The sequence below is a fragment of the Rhinolophus sinicus genome, chromosome 3, assembly GCF_057876585.1.
Source record: "Rhinolophus sinicus isolate RSI-liver-muscle chromosome 3, RSI-T2T, whole genome shotgun sequence".
Classification (NCBI taxonomy): Eukaryota; Metazoa; Chordata; class Mammalia; order Chiroptera; family Rhinolophidae; genus Rhinolophus; species Rhinolophus sinicus.
The window spans coordinates 111,483,420-111,506,283 of record NC_142503.1 but is presented as its reverse complement, the minus strand read 5'-3'; positions in this window follow the sequence as shown (position 1 = coordinate 111,506,283).

The window sequence follows — 22,864 nt, the reverse complement described above, 5'->3', positions numbered from 1 at the left end:
GTCTATACCTTTGTTTCTCCGTTGGTTTGTTTTTGTTTGTAGAGGTCATGCATTTTGCAAATCATGTCTGTATGTGTGTGCATGTTTAATGCCAGTCACTTTAGGAAGAAACTTTTAAGAGACATCAGGAAGAGACTTTCACAGAACAATGCACTGGCTTGATTTTTCTTTACTTTTCTCTCGAGAAAAGTAGATATGAGAGGGACTGCACTGGTTTGGTACTATACTACCTGAACTATCATTACTTATGTCTAAATAAGTCACACATTACAAATATGTCGATCTGTTGTCACTATGTACCGAATCTCAGAGGTGTACCCCTCACATTGAGAAGGCAAAGGAAATCTCTAAGGAAATCCCCTGGCAGGCAGACTGGGAGCAGAAGTGGGGTAGGGATAGAACCAAGAAAGGAACATTGGTATCTTTGATTGCGACAAATTGAGGATGTTGTCAGTGAAATTAACCAGCAGAAGATGAGGGGAAGAGACTATTGGAGATTTGAGGAGAGAGAAAATATACAAGATTTTACAGTTATTGGCATGTGTAAGAAAATGTTGAGGAGGAAGGAAATTGACAAATATATACATTAACATATATATCATTCTTATAATTTTAAAGAACTTTCTAAGATTCTAGAAAGTTCTTTGACTTTTTTTAAACTAGATATAGTATTAAATGTCTATTTTCTAAGTTTTCTCTTAAAGGAAATGGCTTTTTTAAATGAAATGCTTCATGCAAAAAATTAGGCATAATTACATGAGTCATAATTTACTTCTTTATTATACAGCCTAACGCTTAAAGTCGGGGTGAAGAAAGTTAGAATATTTCCAGAATAGAATTCTTAATGAAAGATTCTAAAGCAAAAGATATTAAAGTAGCATATTTACCTCAATAAATAGAAACGGTTAGTACACAATCCAGGAATTATCGTTTTATGTCCATTCAATTTTGTTTTTCATCCAGTGGATTTCACTAAAAAAGGCATTCAGAGTTACGCCCCTACAGCAGTTGATTTGAAACAACTGTTTGTCTTTCAGTTCTTGTGTAATGCCAGAGAGCTTGGAGGTAGTCCTGAAGAGTTGCAGGACGGATGCTTATAAAATGATGGAATGCATCTCGTGAACTGTGGCTGTCAATGCAGAACCTGCGGGGATCTGCACCCAAAGCAGGTGCCTCTTCTCAACCATTAATTTTCCACTGTGGCAGAGCTGAATATGAGTGCAATTCTACAAATGTGTATTAAAGCAATTGCCTGCTTTAAGAAATCTGGAGAATCAAAAAATGGTATAATTTAAAGACCGGGAAATTAAATGAGGAGGTTTAGCAAGAAATTAATGGTGAAGAAAATTTTAGGAAAGGTTTGGATTGGCAGAAATACCTAGAATTACTGCTAATTAGCAGAAATAATCTATGCACCATTTTATTCAATGATGTCCCTTCTGCTGTGAACATATTTTCATCCTTACTCAGATAGGATTTTGCCAGTACTCTATAACTATTCTGTCATCTATCCACACTGCCCAACATCATTCACTTGGTATGCTCTAGACAAGTGAAAATAATTAGTTAGAAATAAAATTCATTTTGTATCCCCATTTTACAATTGAGTATAATAATATCTTCCCTGCCAGAAGGTAAGTGTCCAGGAAAATCAATACATTGAGTTGCCCTACAGGACTAAGATTTTTTTATTACGTGACAGGTCAGTTTATTTCTGTCTTGTATCAGTGATAAATTGTGGTTACCAATGATCGTGGCAGTTAGCCTTCTTAAAATTTCTTGGTGAATGTAGTAATAAAATGACAAACTTTAGTTTTTACTCCCACACGTGTCTTAGAATTCACACTCAAGCACTCAGCCATGAATTCCTGGTAATTGGTCTCGGAGGATGATTTGAGGTCAGGACTCAGAACAATACCTCTTCTTATTTTTACAAGTGTACCTGACTACAGCATCCTGTTGATTCAAATTCCCATTCCCTAACTACGTACTCCATGTAATAGTTTTTTTACAGTCTAGCTATTTTATTTCACTGGATCCTCAGATATATTTTAGTCAAATCTTTTGAAGAAAATGAGATCATTAGAACATATTTCATCAGAGTTGTCATGTACAGATGTGCAAGTTGAGTGCCGAAATCCTGCATTTGAGAATATAAAATGTTTGTATAGTTTAATATGTTAGATTTTCATATAATTGTTCAGCTTTCTTAGACATATCGTTATTGTCTTGATATCAGTTTAATTCCAATTCTGAGCCCCGTTTCTGCCAGAGGGGTGAAATACTCAATCTGCTACCCCGGACTTATCCTACAGTTCTAGGATTCTACACAGAGCCATGACAATAGGGAAGAATTTGTGATGGACAGTAGTCCACCTTGGCTCCTGCTGAGATGTCCATTGTACAGTCTGTAAAACTCTCCAGTCTAATAGCTCTGTTGCTTCCAAGCCAGCTCAGGACCTCAGTGCTTATAAGCTAGCATCTGAAAGCACATAGCACAGTCATTGGCAGAAATACCTAGAATTTACTTAGAAATACCTTCTTCCCTCCAACTCTTACCACCCCCAAAGAAGTGGTACAGATTTGTGGACATATCTCTACTCTCTCTCATCACTCCTATCCTACCTCTCAATTTTCAACTTCTTTGTTGTCTGGAAACTTTAGCCTTTCTTACTCTCTTGACCTCAAGAGTAGGGCAATAAGAACCCAGCAGAGCCCCCTCAATAAGTTTAGACTTCCACAAACGTCAGAAAGAAGGTTTTAGGCAACTACTGTTTTCTGCCCTACAGAAAATACCTGAAGTGAAAAAAAAAAAAAAAAAATGCAAGGGGCTTGAGTATTTGCTTAGAAGTAAGGAAAAGGAGTAGGGAATCAGAGAAACACAGAAACACACATTGTTACCTCACTACATTTTCCTAACATGTAAGCAATATCTTAGCCTTTACAGAACTTCAAGAAACATTTATTTTTAATCTCATGCCTTCAAACAAGTAACATATATCGCATAGCTATGATAAGGCAAGTGAGATTCATATAATATTACCACTTATCTAAGGTAAGATGGGGAAAATTGGTGAGCAAATTGGTGTTGTCTTTATAAAATGTACAATATAGCAGAGAAAATAACTGTCAAAGATACATGAATACCCTGATAAATAAAGCAACAGTGTAAGAGGACACATTTTGAATGGAAAGCCATCAATTTCATTTTGGATTGTGTCTTAGTTTTCTACTGCTGATTTAACAAATTACCATATATGTAATGTCTTAATACAAATTTATTATGTTAAAGTCCTGGCAGTTTAGACATTCAACACAAGTTGCACTGGGCGAAAATCAAAGTGTTGGTTCGGCCATATTCCTTTCTAAAGGCTCGAACAGAGAATCCATTTCCTTGCCCCTTCCAGCTTTTAAAAGTCACCTTACATTCCACAGCTCATGGCTCCCTTCCTCCACCTACAAAGTCAGCAGCATTTCATATCTTTGACCATTTTTACATAATCACAGCTTCTGACCACAATCAGAAAAGGTTCTCGGCTTTTAAGGACTTGTGACATTATATTGGATACACTTGGGTAATCTGGAATAATCCTCCACTCTATATTTTAATTTAATCACATCTGTAAAGTTCCTTTATAGTGTGAAGTAATATAGTCACAGCTGTGGACATCTTTGGGGTGGAGTCAGGGGGCATTAAAGTATCTTTGAGACAGAATTGTTCTTGAGTATTTTTTTAAAGATTATATTTTAAAAGTTTTGCTCTCTGTGTTGGAAAGGAAACATACAGAGTTTCTAAATAAAGTTTTCAGAATGGCTTCCTGGCATCATTTAATTGGTTTTAAGCTTGGGCATGGGGATATTAGCCAGGAAGAACAGAAAAGTCATTTCCTGAACCACACTAAATATTTTGATTAGAGCAGAGTATGAAACAATTGACTTAACAAGTTTCAAGTGGGTAGAGCAAAGATATTTCCCTTAATCTTTTTTAAATAGAATTCAAGCCCACGTGTTTCAAATAGCAACATTAAGGCCCTAACGATCTGATTTATCTGTTGACCATATAATGTCAAAGTGGGATCTTAGGAAGTCACTTACTATGAAGTATCTAATTTTAAATTCAATCCTTCAGCAGTTCAAGAAAGTATTGGCAATACAGTCCTAATTCCTTGAGTAAACAAGCTGACTGGCATGAGTGGTAACCTTTATAAAGTCTTGGCAATTCCTTGTAAATATAGAGATGAGAGGCTTAAGAAAATGTGGGAGTAGTATCCATCGGTAAAAGTAATTTTTGTGGATTTTCTAAGTCTATTAAATTGTTTTTATTTTTCAAATTGTTATTCCTGAGCAACATTAAGTTAAATATAGCAAGGCTAAGTTAAATATAGATAAAAATAGGATTAAATATAATATAATAGGGATAAGTGTTCTCTAATGAGACCACAGAAATAAAATGTATTATAAATACCACTTCAGAAGTGATAAAAATGTGCTATAAATACACATTCAAATGAAGCTTAAAGAGACTAATTTTTAGGAATGTTAGAACAGTGTTTAAATTATTTATGGAGCAAAGGAATATGTATTTTAAAAAATACTATTTTTTTTTTCTTCAACAGTCTGACTAAACTGAGCAAGTTAACTTAAAGCAGAAATCTTTATATTATGCTAAATCATTTTGGGGGAAAAATGGCGACGTGAAAGGAAATGAAAAGTACTAGTATGAAAAATAACATTGTTTTTAACAACAAAGAAAATTAAAAATAGTGCAATACAGTAGTAAAGTGTTTCATACATTAGAAAGAACTGATATGCAAGTACACCCAGATTGCCATTGAAACAGCAACAGTTCACTGAATTCTAGCAAATAGAAGTGAAACCCTGCAAAATTCTGTGTAACTTAACATAAATTATGTTCTAAAATATTTTAATACCCTAGAAATGTAACCGGAAATATATTGCATGGGATTGTTTTATAGTGTAGCTATTTAAACAAGCAATACAGCTATAACTGGGATTCTATGTTAACAGCTTTCTAACTCTAAAAATATATCATGACTAGCATAAAGTAAAAAAAAAAATATGCTATTTTATTTATTTATTTATTTTTTTTTTTAATTACTGTGGAACTCTGAACAGTTTGGCTTCCAAAAACAAAGGGAATAGTTATGAAATAAATACAGGACCCATAACCTTGGTTTCCACTTTTGACATCTAGACTTAATAGAGTTTTAAAATACAAACATTTAGATGATTGTTTGTTGTTGTTTGTTAGTTTGTTTGTTTTAGATTTGCTCAGGGATTTGTCTTTCTTATTTTTATTTTTTTATTTTTGTAATTAGAGTGAGGTTGTGGGTTTTTGGAAGAAAGTGCATGAAGGTGAAGTGCCATTTTATCACATCATATCTGGTATTACAGTCAACAACATAACACTGTAGATGCTGACCTTGATTTCCTGACTAAAGCAGTATTTGTCAGGTTTCCACACTAAAGTTTCATTTTTTTCTTCCTATCCATTCTGTACTCTTTAGAAGGAAGTCACTATGTGCACTCCACACTCCAGGGTAGCAAGTTATGCTCCATCACCCTGAATTGTGTTTCACTGTGTTCAGCACCCAAAGTCAAATGTCCTTTTGTCACCATATGTTTGACACCCTTTACCCTTTTCTACCTGCGCCTCTCCCTTTTCCTCTAGTAAACACAATACTGTTGTCTGTGTCTATGAGTTTTTGTTTGTTTGTCTTGCTTGTTTGCTTGTTGCTTTCAGTTTTATATCCCACATGAGTGAAGTCATATGGTTTTTGACTTCTTCCCATCTGACTTATTTCACTTAGCATAACATTCTCATACCCTGCTGGTAGGAATGCAGATTGGTGCAGCCACTATAGGAAACAGTATGGAGACTCCTCAAAAAATTAAGAATAGAGTTACCATATGACCCAGCAATCCTTCTTCTAGGTATCTACCTGGAAATTTTGAAAACATTTATTTGTAAAGATATATGTACCCCTCTATTCATTGCAGCATTATCCACAGCATCCAAGACATGGAAACTTTGATAGATGATTGGATAAAGAAGATGTGAGATATATATAGTGGAGTATTACTCAGCCATGAGAAAAGATGAAATACTGCCTTTTGTAATAACATAGATGGATCTTGAGAACATTATTTCATCCTTTCAAATGTGTCTAATCCTTTTATTTCTTTTTCTTATCTTATTGCACTAGCTTGGACTTCCAAACTATTTTTGAACAGGAGTGTTAAAAAAATGATAACCTTGCCTCCTTGTCAACCTTAAGGAGAAAGTGTCCAGTTTCTCAGCATTAAGTATAGCCTTAGCTATAGTTTTCTTTTTTAAAATGTTATTTAGCAAGTTAAGGAAGTTCCCCTCAATTCCTACTTGTTTAGAGTTTTTATTATGAATGGGTGTTGGATTATGTCAAATTCTATTCCTGAATTATTGATGTAATCATGATTTTTTTTCTTTAGTCCACTGATGTATTTGATTACACTGTTTGATTTTCAAATTTTGAACCAGCCTTGCAAACCTGACATAAATGTTACTTTATCATGGTATATAGTTATTTTTACACATTTGTGGATTTGACTTGCTGACATTTTATTCAGGGTTTTTGCATCTTTGTTCATGAAAAATATTGGTCTGTAATTTTTCTTTCTTATAAGGGCTTACTTTTTATCTGTTATCTTCAGGTGAAAGCTGAGCGTATTGATTTTAGATCTTTCTTCTTTTCTTATATGTGTGTTTAATGCTATAAATTTCTCTAAGCAGCAATTTCACTGCACTTCCCAAATTTAGATCAGTAATTTTTTTTCATTTTCATTTAGTATATTTTTAATTTTCCTTGAGAGTTTGACCTATGTGTTATTTAGAAACGTGTTCTTAAATTTCTAAATATTTGGGAATTTTGACCACTTTTTATTTTATTGATTTCTAGTTTAATTCCATTGTGGTCATTGAATATACTTTTCTAACTTCAATTTCGTTAAATATGTTAAGCTGTGTTTTGTGGCCCACTATGTTCTACTTTGTTAAATATTCCATGAGAGCTTAAGAATGTATATTTTGCTGTTGTTTGATGGAGTATTGTATAAATATCAATCAGATCAGGTTAATTGCGATGCTGGTTAGGTCAACTCTATTTTCATTAATTTTCTGCCTCTTATCTGTCCTTTACCAAAAGAGAAGAGTTGAAATCTCAGCTATAATAGTGGATTGTTCATTTCTGCTTGAAGTTCTATCCGTTTTTGCTTCAAAATTTTGATATTCTGTGGTTAGGTACATACATATTATGGATTACGTTTTTCAGATAATTATCATTATGGAATCCCTTTATCATTACAGGATGCCTCTCTTTACTGATGTTAATTTTTCTTGTTCTGAAGTTGGCTTTATCTGTAATTAGTATAACTACTCTTTCTCTTTGCTAGTGTTATTATAATATGCATCTCTTAACTTTTTAAATAAGTTTTATTTTTATAGCAGTTTTGAGGTCACAGTAAAATTGAGTGGGTAGAATATAGAGTTCCCTTATAACCCTGTACCTACACATACACACTTTCCCTTATTAATGACACTCCATACCACAGTGGTACATTTGTTACTATTGATGAACCTACACTGACATGTCATTATCACCAAGAATCTATTATACTAGGGTAAATTATTCTGTACTTTCTATGAGTTTGGACAAACGTGTGGATTTGGACAAACATGTATCTATGTTAGTATCATACAGAGTAGTTTCTATGCCCTAGAAATCCTCTGTGTTCTGCCTATTCTTTCCTCCCTCCCTCCAATCCTAGGCAATCGCTAATAATTTTACTGTCTCCATAGTTTTGCCTCTTCCATAATATCATGGAATCATACAGTGTATGGCCTTTTCAGATGGGTTTCTTCTATTAGTATAACACATGTTTACATTTTTTCCATGTCTTTTTATGGCTTCATTGCTTATTTCTTCTGAATACTAAATAATATTCCATTTTCTGAATGCACCAGTTTATTTATCCATATGCCCAATGAAGGACAACTTAGCTGCTTCCAAGTTTGGCAATTATGAATAAAGCTGCTCTAAGCATCTGTGTACAGGTTTTATGTGAAAATAAGATTTCAGTTCATGTGGGTAAATAGCAAGGAACACAATTGTTGGATCATATAGTAAGTTTAGTTATATAAGAAACCACTAAACTGTCTTTCAAAGTGGCTGTACCGTTTTGCATTCCTGCCGGGAATGAATGAGAGTGACTGTTCCTTTACATCCTCACTAGCATTGGTGTTGTCAGTGTTTTGGATAATTGTCTTTATAAGTGTGTAGTGGTATTTTACGATTGTTAATTTGCAGTTCCCAAAAGTAAACTATGAATAAACTTTACTGTTTTTCTGTTTTGTTTTATTGTTTTCTTTCCAATGCTCAATAACCAATGTTGGCTCCATATTACCTATGAGATTACATCCAGGTTTGACTTAACTTTCGAGAACTATGTTAAGGAGTGACATTACCAAAATGGCAACATAGGTCACTCCCCCTCACAAGAAGAAGAACTAACAACTATTCATGGACAGGATTCCACTGAGAAAACCCTAAAACCGGAAGGTGAAGCTGAAGCAGCTCCGTGCATCCTAGAGACTGAGAAGGACTGTGTTAGGAGGGTGAGGGGGCAGCTGCTGACTGACCGCATTGCTGCTCCCTCAGGCCAGTGCAGCACTACACCTAAAGGACTCCTCCCCTAAACCTATAGCTGCTCCAGTGGTAAAAGAGCCAACGATGGGCATCTAACTCCCCCAGCATTGTGTATTGCTTCTTGGGAGTGCCCACTCCAGTTTCACCCCGTGATGGTTGTGGGAGAATCTGTTGGGGCTTGAAAACTGGGAAGCTGATTGTGACAGAGAAGGAGGAAAGGTTTTGCCACAACCAGCAATCAGATCTTGGCAGACTGAGTTCCTACTGGCTGCACCCATCCTGTAGCTTTTCTCACCCACAGAGCCAAGATAGTGGAACAGATCTGCTTGATTTGGGATCTCAAATGAAGATCCTTACCTGCTTCCTCCACCACCCCCTACACATGTGGGGAGCTGAGTTACTACTAAGTGTAATTCCTGCTCAACCAGAAAGCCTGGTCAGAACACCTAGAAGATCTGTAGCCGTGCAGTGCTCGAGCAGAGTCCAGTAGGCTACAGTGATCATCCACAAAGCAATCCCAGTGGCATCTTCCAGCAGAAAACTTGGGGCATGAGTTGGCTTGAGTCATGCTTCCTGAGTTGAAGCTATATTATAAAGGCACAGTAATCAAAACAATTTGGCACTAGTATAAAAAACAAACACATAGATCAATGGAACAGAATTGATAGCCCATAAATAATGCTATTCAAAGAAGGGCAACTAATACTTGACAAGGGAATGAAGAAAACTAAATGTAGAAAAAAGTCTCTTCAATAAATGGTGCTAGCAAAATTAGATATTCACAAGTAAAAGAATGAAGCTAGATCCCTATCTTATACCACTTACAAAATTTAACCTGAAATAGATTAAAGACTTAAATGTAAGACCTAGAAGAAAACATAGGGACAAAACTCCTTGACATGGGTCTTTGCAATTACTTTCAATAATTAAAGTACAAGCAACAAAATAAAAACTAAACAATTTTGACTACATCAAACTAAAAAGCGTCTGCATGGCAAAATAAAAGATCAACAAAATGAAAGGACAACTTATCAAATGGGAAAAAGTTGCAAAGCGTATATCTGATAAGGATTAATATCCAAAACAATTCAATCAAAAAAAAAAAAAAAAAAAACCCCAAATAATTCAATTAAAAAACGGGCAAAGGACCTGAACATTTTTCCAACAACATACAAATGGCCAACAAGTGCGTAAAAAGGTGCTCAACATCACTAATAATCAGGAAAATATAAATCAAAACCACAATGAGATATTACAGGTAATCTATAAGAATGGCTATCTTCAAAAAGATAAGAGATTACAAATGCTAGTAAGAATGGGGAGAAAAGTGAATCTTTGTGCACCAAAGGTGGGATTGTAAATTGGTATAACTGGTATGGAAAATGGTATGGCGGTACTTCAAAAAATTAAAAACAGAATTACCATTAATATTGCAATACTTCAGCTGGGTATATATCTGAAGGAAAGAAAAACACTATGTCAAAGAAATACACGCACCCCCATGTATTATTGTAGCATTTTTACAATAGTCAAAACATGGAAAAATTCTCAGTGTCCACTGATGAATGAATGGATAAAGAAAATGTGACACACACGCGCGCGTGCACACACGCACATCAAATGGAATATTAACATTATTCAGTCATTAAATATACAGAAATCCTGCCCTTTTCAACAACATGGATGGAATTGGAGACATTTTGCTAACTGAAGTCAGACAAAGACAAACACTGTATTATCCTACTTATATGTGCAATCTAAAAAGCAAACAAACAAAAAACCAAACTCACAGAAAAAGAGATCATATTTGTGGTTACAAGAGGTAGGTCGGATGTAAGGGTATTAAATGAAAGTATTCAAAAGGCATAAACTCTTAGTTATAAGAACTGGGGATGTAATATACAACATGATGATTACAGTCAACACTATTGTATGATATATTTGAAAGTTGCTAAGAGCTAAATCCTAAAAGTTCTTAAGACGAGAAAAACAAACAAACATGTTTTCTTTTTTTTTTTTTTTTTTGCATCTATATGAGATGATGGATGCTATTGTGGTAAGTCAAGTCAACATGCTGCAGACCTTAAGCTTATCCAGAGCTGTATACCAATTATATCTCAATAAAACTGGAGGAAAAAAAGAACTGCATCAACTCATAGCTACACAACCTTTTTTTTTCTTATTTGACACAAATTATTTCTTTCTGCTTTAAATGCATGTGGTTTCTACTACCAATAAAATATGTAAACAAATAATTATAATGTAATATGAAATACTCTAATAAATGATTGCTGCTCAAATAGCCCTGCAAGCAGCTAAAACTGCCTGAGTTTTGGTGAGTGAATGATTTCCTGTAATAGGTGACATTTTAGCTACTTTACAGAGTAGGTACAAGAAAGTCAATTGAACAAAAGGACTAATGGGCAATCCAAGGAACTAAAACTGAATGTTAATAGTCCTCAAAGTTTAGGTGAACCGAGAATTAAAAAAATATCTTTTTCAGTATCATTAAGTATGGGATATTGATCTGGAAATTGCAATGTGTGAAGATGGAAAAGTAGAGAAGATTCAGATAAGAAGAATCTTAGGGGTAGCATTAAGAGTTTGATGTCTCTCATAAGATAGTAAGATATTCTTAATATCACAGGCAGATCTTAGAGACATGTGACATTGTCAGATTTGTGTTTTAAATACATTCTGGCAACAAGAAGGATGAAAGAGAAAAGGAAAACACTAGAAGCAGGAAAATCAGTTAAGAGATCATTACAATATCCTGATGAGAAACGATGAACTAAGGAAGTGACATTCCAATAAGTGAAACCCCTATAGAATTTAGTGACTTGGCAGATTCTGTTGGGCCCTACCCAAATTCCTAGAGATCTTACTGCTTTGGTATGCCCATCTCATAACTCTTGCTATGTTGCTGCCAGCTCTTCCAAAGAACTGTCCTTGCATAAATGCAGCAATCTTGCAGTTTATATCAACCCCAAATCTACTAATATGACTGGCCAATTTGATGGTATTTGAGGTAGAAGTGGGGAGAGAACTGGTTCAAAAGTCTAGTTTTCTAGCCTCAACAAGACCAATTCTGTGGTGCAATTTATATTTCCCTCTGAATAAAACTAAGCCCAGACTTTACCTATAATTGTGTCATTGTGTGTCTTTTCCTCCCGTATGGACTAAACTGTGTGCCCTGAAATTCTTATGTTGAAGTATGAACTCCCAAGTTGACTGTATTTGAGGATAGGGCTTTAGAGAGAAAATTAAGGTTAAATGAGGTCATGAAAGTCGTTCCCTAATCTGATAGGACATGTCCTTGTAAGAGGAGGAGACATCAGAGGTTACTCCCTCTTTGAGCATGGACAGAGAGAAGGCCATGTGTGTACACAGGGAGAAGCCAGCTGTCTGCAAGTCAGGAAGGGAGGTCTCACCAAGAGCTAGATTTGCCAGCACCTGGATCTTCAATTTTTTGGACGACAGAACTGTGAGAAAATAAATTTCTGTTGTTTAAGCCACCCAGTCTGTGATATTTTGTTGTTAATCTGAGCAGACTAATTCTTCTCCTTCTCCTTCTCCTTCTCCTTCTCCTTCTCCTTCTCCTTCTCCTTCTCCTTCTCCTTCTCCTTCTCCTTCTCCTTCTCCTTCTCCTTCTCCTTCTCCTTCTCCTTCTCCTTCTCCTTCTTCTCCTCCTCCTTCTCCTCCTCCTCCTCCTCCTCCTCCTCCTCCTCCTCCTCCTCCTCCTCCTCCTCCTCCTCCTTCTCTCTTTCTATCTCTCTATCTCTATCTCTATCTCTATCTCTATCTCTAGCTCTGTCTCTCTCTCTCTCTGTCTCTCTCTCTCTCTGTCTCTCTCTCCTCTCTCCTCTCTCTCCCCTCTCCCCTCTCCCCTCTCCCCTCTCCCCTCTCCCCTCTCCCCTCTCCCCTCTCCCCTCTCCCCTCTCCCCTCTCCCCTCTCCCCTCTCCCCTCTCCCCTCTCCCCTCTCCCCTCTCCCTCTCTCTCTCTCTCTCTCTCTATCTCTTGCAAGTTTCTCCTGATAGAATACCCTTAAAGTTATCACTTGCATGAAATTCCCCAGCTTAGGCTCTGGATCTGGGGAATCTGAGTTAGTGACTTATTGAAATAATAGATTGGAGGAAAAAGTACAGGGAGACCTCCAGGTTTGGGATTGTGGCATCAGATGTAGATATTGGGAGAAGACATGGAATTTGATTCTTTCTGGGTCATTAACTAAGAGTGATATTTTGTCAAATCACTGACTTTCTTTGGCTTCAATTTCTCCATCTTTAAATTAGATTACTCTAAATCAGTGGGTGTCCTGCTCTCTCTACTAGATTGTTAACATCGTACGTGCATTAAATGGCATTCCACCTATTATTTGTTGAAGACCCCTAGTCTGTTAACAGTAGTGACTGATTAGTTACATTCTTCACTTACTAATCTAATAGGAAGCCGTCCAAAGAGACCAAACAAATCATTCATATATTAAGTATAACTCAATGTCTCTTTATAATTGTGGGTAAGATATCTAGGAAATGTATGACATTAGATATATACATTTCTGTAGATACTTTAGCTCTTTCAATTAGCTATAGTAATTTGGAAAAAGAGACCTGAGATTACACAGCTAATTTTTGTCTCAAGCTAAACATTTGAAAGGTTAGCTTTTGTTTTCTAAACATGCTAGATGCTGTGTTTTCAGAGAACTTATAATACACACCCATGACAATCAAAGTAATCTGCTCACCTATGGCAATACATACAAGATTCTGGAAAATAATAAACTTAAAAATATGTGAAAAAAAGTTGAATTGGCATAATATGAGCCAGAAAGCACTATAATGACTAAAGAGAATGAGCAGACTGTGTAAAAACCATTCATCAAGAATTGATGTGTTGTATTCACAGCAGGATGCAAGTTTGTAAAGTTCTTAGAATTTGGCAAGGTTATCAGAAATGAAATGGCAAATTTTACTTTGGAGGGCAAAACAGCTTGGAATGTGAAAATGCTAATGATTGGATCATTCAGTCATAGTTACCATACTATTTTAAAGAAGTAGATATTTATCTGAGTTATATTATAATCCATATTATGTGCAGTCGAAAATAAGTTTCAATATGAAGGAATCCCACAAGACTTTTCTTGGGATTTGCTCACTCTGGGAACTGGAACTTTAATGTGCTGGTGATAGACATCAGTTCATGGTTTTGTTGTTTTGTATGGAAAATAACTACAGTTGGAGATTTATCATGGTAAAACTATAATTTGATTAAATAAATGAAGTTTCCATAACAAGAACACATCATTTACATATATATATATATATATATATATATATGTGTGTGTGTGTGTGTGTGTGTGTGTGTATACACACACACACACACACACACACACACACACACACAGAGGGTGCCAAAGAAAATATATACTATGCTGACGGTAACCACTATGAGCACCTCTTGTAATTGCAGAAGTCAAAGGTGACTTGTATTCATCTTTGGTTATTGGTATATAGTGCATATTACAATTTTAATACAGTTTTTGTTCCTTTCTTAAAACGTGCATACATTTTTTGGTACCCTCTGTATATATACTAGTGAATTCTGGTGTCAGACTACAATTCTGCTTCAGTAAGGAAATTACACTAATGCTGAGCCAGAGAGATGGTAGAGAGAGGGTGAGGATTAGGCTTTTTGCAAATTCAACTTGAAGCAATTCCTTATTTTCCAAGAACTGGTTTGGGATGAGATGACTAATTAGTCTGGTGCTTACTTTAGGACACTTACTGGCTTTTATTTACAAGACCGTCTTTGATTAGGCATTTGCTCAAAGCGCTCTGTGGAATTCTTTCATTTTCCTTGTGAACAACAGTCCGGAAATGATTACCCAAATCTGCAACTCTAAGCTAAGAACATTGTTTCAGCTCATTTTTTCCACCAAAATCTGTAATTTTCGTCTTAGATGGCTGAGTTCACTATCCTCTGCAGTATAAACAGGAGATTATTCAAAGCCCTCTTCTTGCTTCAGAGTATAAACTGAAAATGGCCCATATTTGACCATTAACTGAAAACTATCTCGTTTAATAATTAAATATTCTCCTACAAGGTTGCCATGGAGTGGTTCAGGACTTTATTTAATTAATTCATGACCACAATTATGATAGTTTTGTATACATGTGGATTAATTATGGTAAGAGCCAGAAAAAAAACACTACAAATACAGTCAATTTTTTAAAAAATTAACATTTGTAAAATGCATTAGTTTCTTTGTCACAAAAACTATATGACAGAATTTGACATGCTGCTTTCTAGAAGGTTAATAAGTACTTGGTAATTGAGGCTGTAACAAAACAGACATTTTAGCAAAGACTTCAGGTCCATTTATTTCTAAAGAGGAATTCTATACGTTTTCTTCCCTTCATATATTTATGTGTGCAGAGCAACAACTTCTTTTTTTTTTTAATTCCATGAACCTTTATCTAGTACTTTATTATTATTATTATCATTATTTTTATATTAGTTTCAGGCATATAACACAACATAATGATTAGACATTTAGACCCCTCACAAATTGATAACCTAGTCTACTACCCCTCTTACATCATATATAGCTGTTATAATACTGTTGACTATATTCCCCATGTTGTACTTTATATCCCGTGACTAATTATAGTGGTCAGGCATCTACCCAATCTATGAAGTGATCTCCCTGATAAGTCCAGCAACTAGTTCTTTAAAGAAGACCTCATCCTCTTGTATGTCCTTGTGTCTTGCATAAGAAGTTTTAGACTCTTTGTAAATAAAGTCTTTACATAATAAGCAAGTGACCTTTCTCTGCTACACTTATTATGAAAGAAGAGATGAACTATATGAGCTAAGTTTCTTTTAATACTTGACAAGGACACTTATATATTTTAACTAGGATTGTGAAAAAAGGGAATATTTTGCGAAGATAAATCATTGGTGAAGTTTTGAGTGGTAGAGTTTGAGGTCCTCGTGACAATTGTCCCTGCCAAATTTTTGAAATATTGATATGTTGTAGGAATAAAGGGAATAAATTAAATTTATATCTGTGACTATGTTGGCTGAGAAATAGACACAATAACTTCAAACAATCACTGGATTTAAAGAATGTTTCCAACACTAATATAGCTGTATGTGGTCTTCAGTTATTTTGGCTTCATTCTTTAAAATTATTTTAAAAGACGAAGATGACTGTAACTATAATCTATGACAGAAGACACTTATAATAAGAAAAACATAATAGTTACAACACTAGAGAGAAAATCTAAAAAGTAGGAATTCTAGCTGAACTCAGCCACTTATTTATGACATTGACTTCACAAAACATGTTTTCTCATCAGTAAAATGAATATAGAAAACTCCCAATTTATGAAAGGTAAAAATGCAACCCTTAAATCTATAAATGGCTACTGAAAATAACTAACTACACAAAAGCATAAATGTTACTATCATCGTCATCAGCTTTTCAACTGCTGATAATCTAAACAGTCTGCTGAAATAACCAGCTGGTCAAGCAAAGATGAGCTTGTTACTTACTGCAATAATAGACAACACCACATCAAGAGTCTTAGTAATGTCTCTGAAAAGTAGTTAAGGGGTAGATATTTATAAGGATCAGACTTTGATTTACAGTGGCTCTTTCAATACAGCAATCCATAATAAATGACATAATAATTAAGAATTGGCAGACAGAGTGATGAGGGTTTTGAAAGTGTCTTGATGAGTGACCATTCATTTGATAAGAGAATAGCTTCCTTTGCTGAGTGACCCATTGCCCTGAGAAGGCAGGCCAATGGAGCAGCCTATTATTCACATTAACTTGATTTTCAGAACATTTCTGAGACAAACAATAATTTTAGTACAATATTATCTTCCTGGGTAAGATTTTCCTTGAAAAGTAAAAGATTGTCAATTTAGATAGTTTTAGTTTTTCATCCTACCAACTATGTGTTTGCATGCAGTTTGTTACTATCACAAGTATGAAGCTAAGTAAATATTACCAAGTATGAGCTATGTCCAGGCATTCTTCTACTTGGTACCATACAAATCAAACTTTATTTCATTCTAACAACTAGCTTATGGTGTTATCATTTGCGGATTTTAAAGATCCGCAAAGTGAGGTTAAGAGCCTTGTTCAATGTTACAAATCCTGATTCCCCTAAATAAGAAAACCAACAAATACACACATGAAAAAAACAAAACAGAAAACAAACAAAAAAAGCAATTTGATACAGCACTAAACTCTTAAACCATATATTTGTTCTCTCATCAGTGTATTTAATATAAGGTTGTACATGTGTTATCACTTCAACTCAGGAATCCTGGAGGCACAGACTAGATTATTATTGCTAGCACACAGGGAGGACATTAAAGATATTGTGTAATAGTTTCAATCTTCTGACTCTTATTCAAGTTCTTAGCCAATAAAGGTACAATCATAAAATTGCCTTGAAATTTTATCATTATATTAAAAAACAAAAAGATTCAAAGTTTCAAAGATATAAATTACTGGTTTGCTAGCACATGAAAAATTCTATGAGGTGTGATCACAAAATACAGTGAATGTTTAAATTTTAAAAAAATATTACATTAAAAGACATATTGCCATTAATCCCTCTCATAATACTCTCCCTCTCTTCAAAAACACTTACCACATCTTCTTGCCACTCTTTGAAGCAGTTCTGGAAGTCCTCTTTTGAGAGTGTCTTTAGTTGTGCTGTCGTGGCTGCTTCAATGTCCTGAATTGATTCAGAATGTTTACCTTTCATGGTCATTTTGACTTTGGGGAAGAGCCAGAAGTCTCACGGTGCCAGATCTGGTGAATAAGGTGGATGAGGACACACCGTAATGTTTTTATTTGACAGAAATTACTCTACCAGAAGTGATGTGTGACATGGAGCTTTTCTGTTGTGATCACAAAATATGGTGAATGCTGCTACCAAGTGCCATCCAATGGAAGGGCAGGGATCTTCAATATGGGAAGTGGCACGTCAAACCTTAGTAACAGTGTCTGACAAGTTTTAACTTGTTTGGTGAAGTCATTTGGGTGTGAGCTATGATTGAGAGAAAGTGTGTTTTAAAGTGTGCCATAAATCATCCTCCATCATGACAATGCTCCGTGTCACACATCGCTTCTGGTATATGGCAATTTCTGTTAAATAAAAACATTATGTGTGCCCTCATCCATCTTATTTACCAGACTTGGCAACATGTGACTTCTGGCTCATTCCCAAAGTCAAAATGATTCAGGACATCGAGGCAGCCACGATAGTGCAACTAAAAATGCTTACGAAAGAGGACTTTCAGAACTGCTTCAGAAAGTGGCAAGAATGGTGGGATAAGTGAGTTCAAAGCAAGGGAGAGTATTTTGAGGGAGATTAATGGCAATGTGTCATTTACTGTATATTTTTTTTATTTAAACATTCAGAATATTGTTTGATCACACCTCGTATTCAACGAGTTAAAGGAAGCAAGATGTATAACTGCAGAAAGCTACTGCCATATAAGAAATGTAAAAGTCTTTATTATACTCTGAAATGTGACTGGAAACTCAGACTTTGTCAAGATCTGAATGTGCACAAATTCCAATGACTACCTTACTTTTGAATCCAAGTGCCCTCTACTTCTCATATTTCAGAAGTTAGAATTATCACTAAGAAGGGAAAAATTAAGAGTAATATAAAAGTCAAATATAAATGTTACTCATTTTTTAAAGAGAACATTATTTAACAAAGACTTGTTTATAACACATTCATGAGTTCATATATGTATGGTAAATTCATGCAAGTGATGGATTAAAATTAATTTAAAAGTGAAAAATGTGTCTATGAAATGTTTCATAACTCATTGTTTTGTACTTGATGTGTATTCAGGAAACATTTCCCTGTATCTATAAAATTAAACATTTTGATTACAGAAAGCTGGAAGTTTTTACTATACCAATTACTGCTTATAATTAAGCAAGCTAATTTTAGAACACACTTACCTGAGTTTGATGATAATTATATATCAGCTGATTTTGAGAAAACTAATGAACTGGAAAAGGACCATATAAAATATAAAGTGACAAGAAAACTGAAACTCTGTTGTTGAATTTTCACATCAAGTAGAGTAAGAACAATTTTAGTTTCTGTATTTAGGGACACACTTTGAGAGACAATCAACAAGCAATTAAAAATATCACCAGAGCTATAAAAATCTATTACTTATATGTTCATTACACAAAACTAAGAGATGCTCTTTTGGCACTGCAAATTAATATATTCTTGAATACAGAAAATGAAATATCTTAAATTACATATTTTTCTAAATTTAATATTTCCTCAAATGTGATAAATCATTTTTATAATAACAGAATAGTTGATCACTAAAAAATTGTTTATCATATTTATGTAATATCAAAGAGCCATCTATTTTGGGATGTCGGGAATGGAGAAGTATAGTGAATATCTACTTTGGAATATCAGAACATGTTTAAAGAAAGCATTTCATAACTGGAATAATATAAAATGTATCAAGAATACAAATAGTACTTTTGGTTTGGAGAAACACTAAAATATGGTTCATTCTGATTTTTCATTCTGTGTGTGTGTGTGTGTGTGTGCGTTTATGTGTTTGAAAGTTGTGTTTCTATTTTTGTGAAGGAATATCTAATGTTCTAAGTATAATTCCACTCATGCAAGTTTAAATTATATACATATTATAAATGATAAAGCAATGACAAAGAAGTGGTTTTTAACTATGGTACCTTATCTATAGGAGTGAACAAAGGTAGTAAATGGATCCACAATATATGTAAAAATGCTAATGAAATTCATGAATTTATATGCTAACAGTGGAATAAAAATTATAAAACTACTAATGATGTTTGTGACAAGCCAATAGTTGGATATATAGTTGATGTTTCTTCTTTTTACATTTGAAACATAATTAATCTTATATTTAAGGAATCTGTTGTATTCTGATGACATTTTAAAAAATTAATTTTGTTTGTTTAAAAAATATATACCCCTGACTGTCTAGAAATAATATAAAGATAAACCAGTTTCTTAGTAAATATGAGCTAACTGGAAAATAATCAAAGCATGAGTGACATGAATAAATGAAAGACAGGAAAGTGATATAAACATTCTTGGTGGATAAATTTGGCTAAATAAATAAATACAAATGAATACATATTTAATATAATGACACCATTCTTGTTTTTGATTTTTACTTATTTTATACTTTTAAAAATGAATATTTACACAATTCTATATCTACATTTGTCATTTTTCTATGTTCTTTTCCAGTCTTTGCTATTTTAAAAGTATGCATACAATTTCCTCTTAACTATACACCCCATTTCATGGCACAAATAACGGTTCTGAACTTCCAGTTATTATTCACAAAGAAATACAATAAATGTGATTCCATTTTTAACACACTGGGGGGCAGAAACAGTTTTGCCCAGAAGCATAGGACTGGAGGGGCTCTCCCTATTCAGTGTGTTGTTTGTAGTCCATCGTGGACTGCTGAGTTTCCGTGCCAGTTATAGCCAGGAGTCATGTAAGTGGATTTGTGGGTGAATATTTAGACTTGATAGCATTCGGAAAACAGTTTCAAGTTGTTTTTAAATTGTTTTGTTTTTGAAACCTATAATTGAGCATTTCGGAAGATTTGTGAATAACGTAAATGTCAAAATATTTAATAATAGCATACCACATACAGACTTTATAGTATTGTTCTTGCCTGGTACTCTCAAACAAAATTACATCACATGATCAAAACATTATAGGGTTATCTTTAGCTTGATAAATTTGCATATTTTTGATTGACTTGTTTTCAGGTCTAATTAGATAGGTATTGCTTTTCAAATTTCACAATATAACTGACAAAGATTCTTGCCATGAGAAGCTGAATATTCAGCTGTGTAATTTTCATTTATTTTTGCTTTGGTTATAGACTCTTTCCTTCCTGGATTCCAACCTGAGACCACACCTCCCATTTGGATTTTGGAGGCATGCCGACATATTCACTTTTTTCTCCAATTCTTCTCAATATTTTAAGGTACTTAATCATTCCATTATTTAAACAAGGAAATAAAAATATTGGATATGAAGTGATTTGACTATAGAACTCAATATCAAAAAACAGTTTCTAATTCAAGTATTTAGTATATCTCTGGTGGTCAAAATAAAATTTTATCCTTATGTTATTCTTTGGCAATGAGTTTTCATCATTTCTCTGAATGTAATATGCACAATTTGTCTCCCAACAAATTGTTTTTGTTAATGGAGTGAGGGCAGCTATGTTTTCTCCTTTATTTGAGCTGTGATTATTTATATACTTACTTGGTTGTTTTCCAGAGTAAAAATCTATGGCATTCGCATCTATGAAGAAAACCTGGCTGTTGGACCACTTACTAGTTTTGTAACACTGGTAAATTTGTCTTATTTCTCCTAGCCTGTTTTTTTTTTTTTTTTTTTTTTTGTCTGTTAAATGGGTATGATCATAGGTCATACATCATACATGCTTCACAGTGTGGTGATAGGGGATAAATGAAATAATGTATGTAAATTACATAGCAAAAGTTTCAATAAATGCATTTTATTAGTATGTGATTGTTCATTTATTAAAATATGCTTTATTCAGTACATTTGCATCAGGTAGTGATAGAGCCAGTAAAAAGAAGATATAGTCACTCAAAAGGGAGATAAGTCACTCAAAAAGGACAGCGTTACTGACTTCTCAAAGTTTCTGAGAGCTCACCGTGACATGGCTACACAGGAGCAATGACATGCCAACAACAACAACCAAAGAAAACAGACTCAACACTTTTGACCAATAGCTACATATTTAGCTTTTAATTTACCAAACATTTAACTAATACGTTGAATCATTTTGTTTTTGTCTACTTTGTTTTTATGCAGACATGCCCACATTCATTCCTAAATTTAACTTGTTTCAAATCTGTGGGGTTTTAATTAGAATATCAAAGTGTTAGCTATATTTTAAGACCATATAAAGACACACATGGCTGTATCCGGACATCTGACGATTGCCTCTGTTTCTAAACCAAAGGCATGTTTGAAAAACAAGTTTTCATGCTCAAAACAACCTGTCTAAAGCCATAATGCCTCCTGCCTACTATGTGCATAGTAAGAAATTATGCACAATTCTTAATCGGATGAATATTTTTGTAACAGTAATCAACTACTATATTTAATAACTGTGACTGTGGGGAAAAATTAAGTTGTAATAATGTGTCAAACAACACAAATCAAATATTTGCATCTGTTTAAAAAATGTATCCTCATAGCATATGGGCCAATTTTTCTACTGTGTGGATATATTAATAGTTAATACATAGAACTTATAAAAATCAATATACAGTGAGATTTGAAATGGTAAGCTATAAATTCTTCAGGAAATTAGGAGTTTCTACGGAAGTGCTATTCATAAATGCTTTAGGGTATTATTATCAGGCGTCTAATCACAGGTTAAAGATCCTCAACCTTCGTCAATTCAAATAAGAAATTAATAGAGATATAGTAGTGTGCATTCTCTAAAGATAGCTAAGTAATACGCTGAAGCAGAAACATTCAACTTCAGTGCAATTAACAGTATAGTAACCTCTAGATTAGGGAAGTTTAAAGTCAATAGCGGAGAACCACTTGAGTGGACAGTGATTGATTTTGCTTGCTCTCGCCTATGGGGAATGACTGGTCTATGCTTGATTTTGTGCTAGCCATTTCTCTGTTCCAAGCCTAATGAGGCATAAGGGGTGAAGTAAAAGGGAAACAACGGAAATAGATTGTGTCTGTATGGGGCCAACAACATGGTGATGAAATAAAAAATTAATCCAACCAGCTATTTGGTATCTTTTAAGCCGAGCTCTAAATTAATTTCCAGAAGCTTTTCTTCCCCCAAAATTATTAGCATTTTTTTTTTTACATTTTAGCAGTTCAATTAAACAAGTAGCTACTAAATAACTTCTACAAATCTAGGAGATGTTTAGAAGGAACATTTTATTTAATATGTTTTATAGAAATCTCATTACAATTGAAGATTCTATTGCCAGAATATATAAAACTATACTCTTAATTTTCTGCTATAAACAACATTTGTAAGAATCAATCTGGTTGTTCTGATAGTTTAC